This window comes from Crocuta crocuta, unplaced genomic scaffold (genome assembly GCF_008692635.1).
Source record: "Crocuta crocuta isolate KB4526 unplaced genomic scaffold, BGI_CrCroc_1.0 scaffold152, whole genome shotgun sequence".
Taxonomy (NCBI): Eukaryota; Metazoa; Chordata; class Mammalia; order Carnivora; family Hyaenidae; genus Crocuta; species Crocuta crocuta.
Window position 1 is genome coordinate 6,709,656 of NW_027528798.1, and position 15,696 is coordinate 6,725,351.

The window sequence follows — 15,696 nt, forward strand, 5'->3', positions numbered from 1 at the left end:
TTTTTAATTGGATTGTTTCTCCCATTGTTGACTTTTTTCTTTTGTAGTTTAAGGTATCTAAATTATTTATTGAAAGAATTTTTAAAAGACAGGTTGAATACAGCCTCAGCCTATCATTTTGGTATATCTATGTTCCAGAAAAGGTTTAAGATAGCTAAACTGTTACTATGTTAAATTCAGCTATAAATTTTAGGCATAGAAATAGGTCTTCACCAGAGCAAATGAAATGCCACTTATGGTAAAATGTTACTAGGAACAATTGAGAGTTGTAAAAATGAAATTTTGGGCATCTGAATGATTTATAGTCAAGAATGTTCCATATATTTACTTTTACATCCAAAACAGGAATCATGTTCAGCGCTCTAATACAGTTATGCAGATGATTGTGGAAAAACAAGGACACTTACTCCTTTTCCCGAATTAGCAATAATAGACAACTAGAAAGGAGTGAGCAGGTCCTCTTATAAAGTCCCAATTTCCTTATGAAAGAAAATGACTAGTGTGCTAATTAAGAGAAGAGAAAATAGTAACATAAACACTCAATGTCCATAATATCTTTGCTATTTACAAGAACCTTCCATATATCGTTGATCCTCACAACCACCCTGTGAGGTAGACCGGTTTCAGTTACTCATTTTAATAAAGTCTTTTCTCCATAAACACTGAAAAATGCCCAGAGAGGTTTGCTCTTGGACCCTACTTTTCATGTATCTAAATAGTTAGTTTTAAAAAAGATGTTTTTCTGACTACCTTTAGTTTCAGAGTTGAGTTAAACATTTATTTTCACAGCCTATCCTTTACAAAGATAGTAAGAAATTTCTGAAGTCGACCTTGGAAGTCTTTTGGGATTCACTCTGACTAAGCAACATTTTTAATTGAGGGAAATGTTCCTTAGTTTTGCTCACACTCTCGGAGAAGCAAACGGGTGTTGAGTGTCAAGGTGTCGGTGTCCTGAATATGAAGGCTGGGCTCTTGCCTTTGGAACCACACATGATTCAGGTTTGTAGAACTTGGAGTCTTTCCCTCTGCTGTCTTCAGGCGGAGTTTAGTCACAGAAGTGGTAGGACTGCTCTTCAGTGTGGATAGAAAGCTTCCACTTTTACCATGATGTTTAAGTTTTTTTTTTTTGTTTTTTTTTTGTGTATGGTCAGGCATTGGTTTAATGCTCACAATTCAGATTTAGGGCTTTCGTTAGTAGTAATTCACGTGAAACATGGATTTAATGGAGTAACTGTAAATGTTTGTATAACATAAACATCTTAACTTCCAAGCAGTTTGAAAGAGTAAGTTAATTTTATGTATTTAGGGAAAGTTAATTGGACTATTTATTAGTTCCGCACATTAAGTATTTTTACTAGAGAAAAATAACTCTTTAAAGATCCTACAACACATTGAGGTTTATATTAAAATGATATATAGACATTAGTAAATGAGGCACATGTATTTTGGCAATCTTAATTTAAATATACTTGTTTTCTGAGAGCCTATGGATCTAAAAACATCCCACCAAAATAAATAAAGTGATTAGCCCACTTAATTCTAACCCGTACTTTTATAAATTATATAGTGATAGTTTAAAAAATAACAGCACAAGTGGGCACTCACTGATGCAGAGGTTGATTGTTCAGGCAGTATCCAGACTTTGCTTTTCCATTTGTCCTTTGGCTATTTCCTTGCTTTTTTAGCATGGAAACAGAAAATCCAAGAGTCCTTTCACAACCCATTTCCTGATTCATAATATTTTTGTTAGGTGCTTCAGCAAAATTGTACAAAAGGGATTTGGATTTATTTGCTTGTTTTAATTGCCCACATTGTTTTTTGTTTTATCACTTTGAGCAATAGGCATTAGCTCAGGAGCCATTAGCTTCTGTTGCCCATTGTACAAGCAATCAACAACACACTTTTGGAGTCTTTGTATTTTTTTTCACAATTTTTTGCTTCTTTAAAGCTGAGTGTACAGTTTCTTGCCTCTCGGTTAAGACATTTCTGTATTTGGATTTGGGTTTGAGGCACACTCGAGAATTATCCAAGACCAACGACTGGAAACGGTATGGACATGTTCCTTCAAAAGTGATGTTATCGTGTGACGAACTGCAAGCCCAGAAGAGATGGTGGGCCTGGTGTGGACAGCTCTGGTGTAGTTGTGCACGGTAGCCTCAAGGCGTCTGCCTCATCGCTGCGGAAGCCGCCAGCACTGGTGACATGGGAGACTCTGGAAGCCAGCTTCCCAGTGCACCTGACTTTGACCTTGGAATCCCTTCCTATTGTCTTTTAAATTCTTGGTTTATTTTGGATGACATATCTTTATCAGATGCGTCTTTTTTGTTTTTAATTTTTTAATGTTTGTTTATTTGAGAATGAGAGAGAGCACAAACAGGGGAGAGGCAGAGAGGAGGAGAGACAGAACCCCCAGGGTAGAGTGTGATGTGGGGCTCCACACCCTCAGGGTAGAGTGTGATGTGGGGCTTGAACTTATGAAACATGAAATCATGACCTGAGCTGAGGTCAAGAGTTGGTTGCTTAACCGACTCAGTGCTCCTATCAGATGTGTCTTTTGCAAACATTTTTCCTAGTCTGTGGCTTGTCTCCTCCTTTTATTGATACATCTTTCTCAGAGCATAAGGTTTAATTTTAATGAAGTTCATCTTACCCACTATTTCTTTCATGGACTGGGCCTTTCACGTTGTATCTAAAAAGTTACTGCCATTCCCAAGGTTTATCTAGATTTTCTTCTATGTTATCTTCCAGGAGTTTCATAGTTTGCATTTTACATTTAGGTCTGTGATCTATTTAGAGCTAATTTTTGTCAAGGATGTAACGTCTCTGTCTGGATTTATGTTTTCATATCTGGATGTTAATTTGTTTCAGCACAATTTGTTGAAGAGACTATGTTTTCTCCATTATGTTACCTTTGCTGTTTGTTTATTTTGAGAGACAGAGAGATTGAGAGAGAGAGAGAGAGGGAGGGGAGGCATCAGTGGCAGCATGGGGGAAGGGCAGAGAGAGGAATTCCAAGGAGGCTCTGCACTGTCAGGGCAGAGCCCAATTCTGGACTTGAACCCATGAGCCATGAGATCATGACCTGAACCAAAATAAAGAGTTGGATACTTAACAGCTGAGCCACCTAGGCCCCCTATAGCTTTTGCTGTTTTGTCAGAGGTCAATTGACTGTATTTCTGTAGGTCTGTTTCAAGGCTCTCTCTTCCGTTCCATTGACCTGTTTGTCTCAGTGACAAATTTTTGCTTGTTTATTTCCTCTCTAATTTGTTTTTATTCAGTTACCTGCTCTTATTTTATGAATGCAATGTTGTGTCATATATGTTTGTATATAAATAATTATAAATGAATTCATATATAACATACATAATATACAAATATTAAATATTAAAGTATATAATATAAAACATTAATGATGGAACAGTGATTTCAGCAGTAGATTCCTTAATGCCCCTTACCCATTTAGACCATCCCTCTTCCCTGTTATATACCCCTCCAGCAACCCTCTGTTCTCTATATTTAAGAGTCTTTTATGTTTTGTCCCCCTCCCTGTTTTTATTATTATTTTTGCTTCTTATGTTCATCTGTTTTGTATCTTAAAGGCCTTATATGAGTGAAGTCATATGGTATTTGCCTTTCTCTGACTAATTTCGCTTAGTTTAATACCCTCTAGTTTCACCCATGTAGTTTCAAATGGCAAAATTTCATTCTTTTTGATTGCCAAGTACTACTCCATTGTATGTATATGTATGTATATATACACACCACCTTTTCTTTACCCATTCATGTATCAATGGACATTTGGGCTCTTTCTATCCTTTGGCTATTGTTGATAGAACTACTATAAACATTGGGGTGCCTGTGCCCCTTCGAAACAGCACACCTGTATCCCTTGGATAAATACCTAGTAGTGCAACTGCTGGGTCATAGGATAGTTCTATTTTTAATTTTGTGAGGAACCTCCATACTGTTTTCCAGAATGGCTGCACTAGTTTGCATTCCCACCAGCAGTGCAAAAGAAATCCTCTTTCTCTGCATCCTCGCCAACATCTGTTGTTGCCTGAGTTGTTAATGTTAGCCATTCTGGCAGGTGTCAGGTGGTATCTCATTGTCATTTTGATTTGTATTTCCCTGATGATGAGTGATGTTGAGCATTTTGTCATATGTCGGTTGGCCATCTGGATGTCTTCTTTGGAGAAGTGCCTATTCATGTCTTTTGCCCATTTCTTCACTGGATCATTTGTTTTAAGGTTAATTTCATAATGTAATGTTAATGTTTCCAAGTTTCATTCTTGTAATATGTGTCAAAACTTCATTCCTTTTATTGCTTTATTACAATGAAATATATAGATACACCACATTTTATTTATCCATTCATCAGTTGGACATGTGACTATTAACAAATAATATTGCTGTATTTAAAAAAAATTAATGTTTTATTTATTTTTGAGAGATAGAGACAGCATGAGCAGGGGAAGGTCAGAGAGAAGGGCAAACACAGAATCCAAAGACAGGCTCCAGGTTCTGAGCTAGCTGTCAGCACAGAGCCTGATGCGGGGCTCGAACCCACAAACTGAGATCATGACCTGAGCTGAAGTCGGATGCTTAACTGATTGAGCCACCCGGGCACCTCAATATTGCTGTATTTATAAGTTTTTGTGTTGACATGTGTTTTCAGTTTTCTTGGGTATATACCTAGGAGTGAAATTTCTAAGTCATATGGTAACTCTAGGTTTAATGTTTTGAGCAACTGTCAAACAGTTTTACAGAGTGGCCACACAGTTTTACTATGTCACAGTAATGTGTGAGGGTTTCAACCTCTTCATGTGTCAATTCTTCCCCTGTTTGATGCTTTTATTTTGTGACGTTGGTTTTCCTAAAATGTTAAGTGATTCTTGGTTGTATGCTCCTTATTTTGGAGATACTTGGTTGTTGTTGTATATAGTTAAGCTTTGGATGTTATTATAATTCAGCAACAGATAAGTACAATACATACATACTTTTAAACTACAGTGAACCAGAATTCTCAGAAAATGGAAATGGAATTTTCTAATTAAAATAAAACAATAAGAACACAAAATAAAAAATTAAATCCACTTTCCTTAAATTCATGTGATGAAAGTTCTTTAAAAAGCACTTACATTTTTGTAAATGTAAATTTACATAAATTTATGTTCTTACTTTGGAAACTGTGTGTGTAACATAAAATAGCACTGTATTTGGGGATTTCTTTTTTTAAATTTTTAAAAGTTTTTTTAATTTATTTCTGAGAGAGAGAGAGAGAGAAAAAACGTGAGCAGGGGAGGGTCAGAGAGAGAGGGAGATACAGAATCCAAAATAGGCTCTAGGCTCTGAGATGGCTGTCAGCACAGAGCCTGATGCAGGACTTGAACCCACGAACTGTGAGATCATGACCTGAGCCAAAGTCGGAAGCTTAACTGACTAAGCCACCCAGGCGCCCCAGGAATTTCAAACATGTTAATGTCAGGTCTGTGAGTACAAGTGGTTCAGGTTGGAGATGATGATGATGAATATTTTTAGAAGTTACCTTGCTAAATGGACCCTGTCATCTCCCTGCAATTCACTGAACATGTTGAGTCCCTTCCATGTTGGAGCATCTTCCATGCTGATCTCTTTGCCTAGAATGCTCCTGGCAACTTTTCATGTCTTGATTCCAGGCTGCTCATTTAATAAACAGAGTCAGTGCTGAGAGTATGGAAGGCAGTTTTAGGCATCAGAGAGAGGTACTGTGGAGAATCAGTCATGATGTCTCTGCCTCAAATAGGCATTCAGGAAACAAGGCCATGCTCTAAGTGTGGAACATGGTTGTGCAAAGGCAGAAGGCCAAAACAGCTACCTGGACAAACTTGGCATTACCTTAGGGTGAAGGCTGTAGACTGCAGTTGTACCTTGGTCTGAGAATGATACTTGGCCCAGGGGACTCAAGATTAGGAAAGCAAAGTGAATAACAAATATGAGTGACTATGGAGCTGGATTCACTAAGCTGTGAATCCTGAATGGGCCATAGCTAATTCGTTGGATTTGTCTTTCTTTCACGTGCATAAACGGAAGTGATGCCCTTCTGATGTGCAGGAATAACCTACCTACCAAGGCCACTAGAAAATAGAGTTTGCATGTAAAGAATTTCCTGCTCAGGAGTCCTATTAGAGTATTCCTTTTCTACTCTGAACCACAGAGTAGGCACAGTAGCTCAACTTTGTTTCACAGGAGCTTAATCATCAATATTTTTCATGCTAACTACATTTCCCACTGTGAGGTTTTCTGCATAAATCGATATGTTACTTTTCTCCCCCAGAGTAAGAACTTGCCTTTAAGTCAGGAAATTCTAATATTATGGTAAGTTAATGTCACAAAATTTCAAATACTACTCCATAAAAATAGTATTTCCTAAGTGGTGGCCATTCCTTGTGGTCACTACAAGAATATACATTATGTTGCTGTACATTGAAAAAAGTACATTATTTGTACACCATTATAATTGTTGCACGAAATGAATCCTCTCTTGTGTAGATTGATATTTTCTTCCTTAGCATGTTTTATTCCAGTGGTTGTCTTTTAATGTCTCATCAGAGATCTTCCACAGTGCATGCCTCCATTTGGCCAACTTCTTAGAATCTGAGTGCATCAGGTCTGTAATACAGGAAAAATAGGAATCATGCTTTTCACTGTCACTTATGACTCTTGGTATTTGACCTAAGAGTTGGCAAAGTGCTGTGCAATTTTTGGAGAACAGGCCCTTCCTAATAAATACATGGTGTCATTATTGTCATCTCTTGATCTATTTAATGTTAATCAGATTATGTCCACCACTTTCCTCATCTGTTCTTTGTTATCTCTTGAAACATTCCCCTGGGTGGACTATGTGGGATTTGACATTACAGCACTGTGTACTGGCTTATATATCTTTATCAACCCATCTTTCTACAGATGGATTGTGATCTCACTGCTTGTTAAGGTCTCCAGATTCAAGTTGTTTTTACAGTTAAACTTACTAGTCTGTAATATTCTTGTTCCCAAAAGACTGAAAAACAAAAATTTCCACATGATACAATTATTTAAAGACAAAGCATACGTGGTCTAGTGGGAAGGCTTTCTGTTTTTACAGAGGGGAATATAGTATATATACACATAATTTGGATACTTCTTTAAATTTTTTTTAATGTTTTATTTATTTCTGAGAGAGAGAGACAGACAGACAGGCAGACAGCATGAGCAGGGGAGGGTCAGAGAGAGAGGGAGACACAGAATCTGAAGCAGGCTCCAGGCTCTGAGGTGTCAGCACAGAGCCTGATGCGGGGCTTGAACCCACGAACCACAAGATCATGACCTGAGCTGAAGCTGGATGCCCAACCGACTGAGCCACCCAGGTACCCCATGGATACTTCTTTAAAAAAACGTGCTGGTGACTTATTAAAAAGGAAAATGAGGGACACCTGGGTGGCTCAGTAGGTTAAACGTTCAACTTTGGCTCCCGTCATGATCTCATAGTTTGTGAGTATGAACTCTGGGTCAGGCTCTGTGCTGACACCTCAGAGCCTGGAGCCTGCTTCAGATTCTGTGTCTCCCTCTCTCTGTCTCTGTCTTTCCCCTGCTTATACTGTCTCTCTGTCTCTCAAAGGGAGAGAGAGAGGGAACAAGCGAGGGAGGGGCAGAGAGAAAGGGGGACAGATCATCCAAAGCGGGCTCTATGTGGATAATAGAGAGTCAATGTGGGGCTCAAACCCAGGAACCACGAGATCATGACCTGAGCCGAAAGCAGATGCTTAACTGACTGAGCCATCCAGATGCCCCAAAATTTTATTTTAAAATAAAAATGAGGGCCGAGGTCAGAGATAGAGGAACTTCTATTTTAAAAAACAGCTGTCATTTTCTTCTGCTAGTGATAGGAATGTAGATAGTCCTATATAGTTGCTTCTAGAGTAATGCTGTAAACACATTTTCTTTTGGTAGAAGGATTCCTACTCTCTAAGAATTTACTTGTGTATTCTATGAACAGACTTAGTTGACTTTCATGGAATTTTAATGATTGAAGGATATTCTATTAACATTGTATGGCAAGATGACTCCCACCAGTTCAAGATTGATAGACATCTTCCAGAGGAAGAGACCGTTTTTATCTTGAATTTTCCAGCAGCAAACTAGGGAGCAAGCTGTGTTAGACTTGGGTTATGTGTCCATTGCTGTTGTTAGGAGGATCGTATATGCTGATTGGCAAGGCATCACATGCTTGCTCCTGGATCTGGGGGTATAGTCCTCTCAAACATTTCTAAAGGAAAATCCACCTGCAGGATGCTGAGCAGGCAAAAATAGCAACTGTTTGGGGCGCCTGGGTGGCTTGGTTGGGTGTCCGACTTTCGCTTGGGTCATGATCTCGCAGTTCATTGGTTCGAGCCCCGCGTTGGGCTCTGTGCTGACTGCCAGCTCAAAGCCTGGAGCCTGTTTCAGAGTCTGTGACTCCCTCTGTCTCTGATCCTCCCCTGCTCACGCTGTCTCTCTCTCTCTCTCCTAGAAATAAATAAAACATTTAAAAAATTTACAAAAACATTAAAAAAAATTTACAAAAATAGCAACTGTTCACTACAAGTGGTAACTCAGAAGACTCAGATGGAAAAGCTGCTGTACATGTCAAGGAAGGCAGTATATAGAAGAAACACTGGACTTGTTTAGCCCTAGTATTGCCTTACAGAATAGTCAGAACTGATTCTTTCATTATGCTGCATGTTATTCTTGATAATATATTACAAATAATGACCCTTTACACTCAAATATTTAATTTTTGTTCCAGAATATTAAGTATAATTTGTTTAATATTCAAAGAGAAATGATTAGCTAGCTACACACCAAATCTTGAAACTTGACTTACTTATGATATGCCATTGAATATTTTATTTTTCAGGTGAGAAGTCTGTAAGGCAGAGAACTTTACTCCCCAGAAACAGTTTATGCTTAAAGGCAAATTTTGTGTTTGTTGCTATCTGACTTGGAACTGAAGAAGGTGAGCCCAGTATGGAGAGGGAAAGTATTGACATTTGCAAATTAAGCTGCTGATAGCAATACTTAAAATTGATCTGTGAATTTTCCTCATCATGGCATCTCAACACACAAACATTGTTGAGGATGAATGTCACATGGTTGATAGTCATTTAGTGAGCAGGAAATAAATGGGAGCAAAACGTGGTCAACTAACACTGACCCCCATTATAGTGTTCCCCTTGCCAGCAGGCAGAAGTTGTTGGCTTTCTCTGCTGTTCAGCAGGTGTAGGCAAGAATCTGATTTCTTGGTAGAAGGAAACCTTTCTCATTGGTGGGTAGCAACTGCGGTACAACTTGCAGAGGAGGAAATTTCCAGGTACAGAGGTTGCAAGAATGGAAGAGGACAGTTTGTGCCAATATAGTAGAATCATGGAATCACAGAATGTTAGAGATAAGAGAGATTTTTGAGATCATCTAGTCCTACATGTCATTTCATGTAGGAAGAGAGTGTGGTGATGTGACATAGGTAGAGTATCTTTTGCTCAATGTGAGTGGCACATGGCAAAATGGGGAAAATGTGACCTTGGGAGACAGAGCAGTGTATACTTGCCATTCTTCTCTTAAGAGTGCAGTCTTGAGCTGCTTGCTTAACCTCAGAGTGCTGACATTCAGTTGTTTAGTGGGGCATTAAGAGTGATATTGTAGGTAAAGCACCTACTATAGTGTCTGGCGCATACTGTGTATTCAGGAAATACTAACTGAATTCGGTTATGCTACCAAATACCTGACTCATTTTTTTAAAAAATTTCCTTTAGTTAAATATGTGATCTCTATCTTGAAGTGCCCTTCTGAACCTTCACTTTATAAAACCTACTCCAGTGTCACTGATGAGTGCCAATAATTCACTCATATTTTGTTGATTTGATTTCTTTGAACCTAAACCTTTTGCATGAAGCAGGGGGATTGATCTGAGTTCATATTTACCTTATAATTTTAGGTGCTTTATTTTACATCCTAACATGGAAGTCAGTGCAGATACAAGTAGAGATGAACATAGATAGCTACATGTAACACAAAATGATCTCAGAACTTGAATCTGGTTTTTAATCTCCCATCTATCCCTCTCACCCTCATTGCCAAGTTCCTGTCTCACTGGCTTTCAGTACATTGCTTCAGAACTAAGTTTCTCCACCACAACCTTGACACTAGATGTTCCCTTTGCCTGAAATGTTCATTGCCCATTCTGCTTGGCTCTTTCTTGTCATTCAGCTATTTTAAAAGCTCTTTGCTGACCTTTTTGCTGTCTGAGATGGCCTTAGTCTTCTTCCATCATGTTACATTTTCAATAGAACAGTTTGCTTGTTTATTGAGATTTTGTTTCCTCTCATTGGACTATTAACTACATAGTAAGTAGTTACCATAATTAACTTTGATATATATATACCTACATAGTACCTTATGTAGTTGTCTCTCTTGCTCCTCACTGCATAATCAGTGGCTAAGGCAAGTGCCCATCACACAGGCGAGTGCTCAATAAATATTTGTTTGGTTAACAAAGGTTGATTTGAATGACCCATATAGGTAGCACGGTGCATTATGAAAAGAGATCTGCGCCAGTATTCTAAAGCTACTTCAACTCAGACTATGTGATTTGGGAAAGAATTGTACCTTTTGAATCTTGATTGCTTTTCTGATAAAATAAGGAGGTTAAACTAGATCACATAAGGTTTCATTCAGGTCTTCCATATTGTGATTCTGTATCTTTATTCTTCCATGCTGGACAACTGACAGGGTTCAGGACATGCTACCCCAAAATATGACACACATTTTAAGCTGAAGTGATGTGGGAAATAGCTGATACAGGAAGGACTTTGTGACCTCTCCTTTTCTACCTGAAGGAGATCCTAAGATCCTCATGTGAGTGGTGCCCTTCTTAGACCCAGAGGAAACCAATATGCTTATCTGCCAAGATGGCAGAATGCTAAGAGCAAGCCCAAACCAACAGGTTTGCTCTGTTCCCTCCAGTTACTATTTTTAGTTGATGCCCTTTTGCCTTATTAAGTATTGCCAGGATTTTTGACTTTTTATCAAACTAGTATAAAAACTCAGGCTTTGGATGGCTCAGTTGGTTGAACATCTATCCAACTTCAGCTCAGGTCATGATCTCGCTCACAGGTTCAAGCCCTGCATCAGGCTCTGTGCTGACAACCCAGAGCCTGGAGCCTGCTTCAGNCAGGCTTAACTCCTTCTTCAGGTCTTTAATTTCCTTATGAAGGTTCTATTGTAGGGTAAAACTTAAATAAATATGTATGCTTTTATTTTTTTTATTTTTATAGTTTGTGTATCAAAACACAAACGGCATGTCAGCTAGTAGCTGATGAGAAAGAGGTATTATCCAAGAAAGAAAGAGTAGCTTGATACGGGGTGAAGTATTCTAATACTAGTGGAAGATACATCGATAAACACTAAAGAGTCTTTCTGATAAATGGAAGAATGTAATAGCAATTAAAACATTTACAACCATCCAGATCATTGCTTCCTTTGTAGTTTTCAGAAGAGTTATATAGGGCACCTGGGTGAGCGTCCGACTTCAGCTCAGGTCTCATGGTTTGGGAATTTGATTTGAGCCCAACATCACGCTGTCTGTTGTCAGTGCAGAGCCCCCTTTGGGTCCTCTGTCCTCCTCTCTCTCTGCCCTTCTCCTGCTCATGCTCTCTCTCTCTCTCTCTCTCTCTCTCTCAAAAATATTTAAAATGGAAGAGTTATATAAAATTAACTTTTAGGTCCTTTGTTTTGTGATTTCCTTTATGAACAAATACTAATAATTTGCAGAATTCTTTTCCTTTCTCACACCATTTGCCTTTCACAATGTATTGAAATAATTTATTTTAGATCCTATCACTGCTTTAATAAATTACCACAAACTTGAGAGTTTAAAATATCATGGATTGATTATATAGATCGGGAAGTCACATTTCTGAAATGGATCTTGTTGGACTGAGATTAAGGTGTCAGCAAGGTTGAGGTTTTTCTGGAGGGTCAAGGGGAGAATTTGTTTTCTTGGATTTTTTTTTATCTTTTAGCATCATCCATATTCCTTGGCTCATGGCCCTTCCTCTCTCTCCAAAATCAACAAAGTCCATATATGTCTTTGTCATATCATATTTCTTTGGTCCTCACTCTTAGCCTCCCTCTTTCACATCTGAAGACCCAGTGATTACAGTGAGAATTCCCAATGTCATCTCCCTGTTTTAAGGTCAGCTGATTTAGTAGCCTTAATTCCATCTGCAATCTTAATTTCCCTTTGCCAGGTAACGTAACGTATTCACAAGTTCTGGGAAGTATCAGCAGATATCTTTGGGGGGCCATTCTGCCTGCCACACGCTACTTAAGAGAGAAAGACCAATGTCTGAAGAAAACCCAATTCCCAGGCATCTGTTAAAATGAAAACAATTTATGCATTAATATATGAGGATGGCTACATTCTTGATTTAGGAAAAAAGGTGATGTATGCAGAAACCTAGAAATTCAACCAACTGCACAATAGAAACTGAGGAGAACAAAGCCAAAAGAAAACCAATTAAACTTCGTTACAACTTGCAGCTCATTAACAAGTACTTGAGGCAGGCAGAGTGACCTTTATCCCGGAGCTCAACTGCCTCATTGTAAATACTTCGCTACAGGCAAAAGGCAACCTTAGTTTGACATTAGCCCAAGCTCCAGGATCCTCTAAGTCTTTAACATAGAAGAATCCCTTTAGAAACTTCCTTTATCTCTATCTCCCCAAGATGCAGGTAAACGATCACTCTCCAAGTATATGGCCCTCTGATATACATCTGAGGGGTCTCATGAACCTTATCTTAAAAAAATTTTTTTTTAATGTTTATTTTTGAGAGAGAGAGACCATGCAAGCAGGGGAGGGGCAGAAAGAGAGGGAGGCGCCGACTCTAAAGCAGGCTCCAGGCTGTGAACTGTCAGCACAGAGTCTGACATGGGGCTCACACTCACAGACCGTGAGATCATGACCTAAGCCGAAGTCAGATGCTTAACCAACTGAGCCACCCAGGCGCCTCCCATGAACCTTATCTTACGAGCAGCTAGCCCCTCACAATCCTGGAAACCTTGCTTCCAAGTTCCTTAGAGACTTAGGCTGTCTCTAATCCCGTCCCAACTTGAAAGTATGCAGTCACTCCTCACGATCCCAGGACAGGTCTTTCTGCCCCCTGGTCCTGTCCCCATGCTTTAATAAAACCACCCTTTTTGTATTGAAAATGTATCAATTCTTTCTGGACCATGTTGGCTCCCAGACCCCAACATTTCACAGCAGAAATTGCTAATATTCCCCTGTGGAACATCAAATGTAAATTTCTACTTTGCCTACCCACTAGCCAGTTATACAGAGTAAGGAAAAGTTAACTTCTGGCTCTGATTCATCACTTTTATTGAAGTTAAATTCTTTTGTTTTAATGCACACTTGATTGAGCAAGCATTTATTGAGACAGTTATGGTTTGTGGGAGAAAGAGACAGTTGAAGAAAGAACAAATGAATATAATGTAAATCAAATACTTGGCCCTTTTAAAGTAACTACAAAGACTTAAATGTGTGTTCTTAATGGTAATTTTTACAAAACTCCAATAGGAGGCTTTGACAGTGATTGTTTTGGTGGGGAGATGGGTTTTCTTTTCACATGCTAATCACCTGCTCCTGGTGATATTTCTCTCCTTGACTGCAGTCACAGAATTGAATAATTTATGGAATGAATTTTGTTGTAAATTTATTGTGTCACAAGCAGGTTGTAATTTCACTAACAGTTCACTTAAGTTATTAAGTTAAAAAAAATGTGGTTGATAGGATAGTGCATTTCAAGGATTTTTTTCCTTCCTGCAAGTTCACATCTTACATATTTTCAAAACAGAGTACTTGCCTAATTTTTATTCAGAATCTGATATGCGAGAAGGGAGCACACATTAACATAAGTGGAATTGCATTTGCACACTGTTGTTGAATCTGAGAAGTCGTAAACAAATTATTGAAGGTTTTAAGGAGACAGAAAAAGCATTAAACCCCCAGTGCTGTGGAGCTCCTGCCATTGTTTTCTGAATAACTGTCCCCCGCTTGCTGATGACGAATGAAGAGTTGGTGGTATAAAGGTGAAGATGCTCCTGGGAAGGGAAAAAGCCATATTAATTCCCTTAAATTTTACTTCAGTTCCAAGGTTAAGATAATGGCAAATTATCACTCCCCCAATCTTATCCAATCCAAATGGAATACAATGGAGAAAAGAAAAGAAATCTTTAAAAATCTCTCGCAGGGGTATCTGATTGGCCTTCATCTACATTCAAGACATTCTCAGGGCGTCTCTTTTAATGACCATTCTGCTGTGATAAGAGGAAACATTTGGCCACTGCAGAAATCTCTGCTTAGTTTCTGTCCCCAATGCTTCAGCATTCAGCAAACACACATTTCAGGTCTCCCATTATTTACATTGAAATTTTTCTATTGACCCTGCCAGTGTGAATGAATTTCAAACAAGTCATTTCTTTCTCTGCATAGATGATTTCCCTAGGTTCCTGGTGGGGGTTACTTTTAATTCCTCTAGGAGTACCCTCTATTCCTGTTAGCACCCTGANTACTTTATGGGCCTTCAGAATAGACATTTTCACCATCTGTTACATAGAAACTGGAAATGTGATGGGAAAACAGGTTATAATTAACTAAAAAAGGGGCAAGACTGTGTATCCTAATGCATTTAGAGTTGAGGAAATAGCTCTCAAATTTCCATGAAAACAAATGCAGCTTGTACATTTTTTAATAGAATTTTTTTGGAGCAGTTTGGGATTTAGAAAAAATTAAGGGGAAAGTACAAATCCTCCCTCCTCCCACACCCAGTTCTGTTAACATCTTGCCTTAGTGTGTACATTTATTACAAGGATGAGCCAATGTTGACACTAAAATCATTATTAACTAAAATTTATCATGTACATTAGAGTTTACTCTTGGTGTTGTATATTCTATGGGTTTTGACAAATGTATAATGCCATGTGTCCATTATTACTGTGTTCTATTGAACAGGTTCACAGACTTGTGCTTCATCTATTTATCCCTATCCCCAAAGCCTTGGTAATCACTCTTCTTTTTATTGTGAAGGGGTTCAGGACAAGTCTCTAAAATGTGCCACTTGGGCGTGTTTTGCATTGAAGATAATGGAGACCCTGTGGGCTCAAGAGAAGCTTTTGTCCCACACTTAAACTACTTGGAAGAAGCTAAATTGTGAGTCTTTCCCAGAATAAGTATTATTACTAGAGACAAATTTTATCTGACCCATCTGTATGGCAGGACAAACATCTAATTACCAAACATCTGCTTTTCTTATTGTTCTATGAACTACCTTCCTCCCCTTGAAGTGCCAGGCCCCTATCCCATTCCCTAGCTCAAGACCCCGTATATTCCTTGTTTTACCTTTCTGTCTTTGAACTTATGTATGTGAGATTCCTATATGTATGGAATGAAATTTAATTTTCTCTTGTTAACCTATGTCGTGACAATTTAATGCTTAGACCAGCTGCAAGAACCTTTGAAGTGCAGAGAAAAAAATTTCCTTCCCAACAACTGTTTCCATAGTTTTGCTTTTTCCAGAGTGTCGTATAGTTGGAGTCATATAGTAGATTGCCTTTTCAGATTGGCATAGCAATATGCATTTAAGA

General features: G+C 38.5%; 1 pseudogene; it reads right to left on the reverse strand.

Annotated features, from left to right (window-relative positions):
* Positions 1 to 797: 797 nt before the first annotated feature.
* LOC144224484 (UPF0711 protein C18orf21 homolog) overlaps positions 798 to 15,696 on the reverse strand; it is a 158,638-nt pseudogene continuing 143,739 nt past the window's right edge.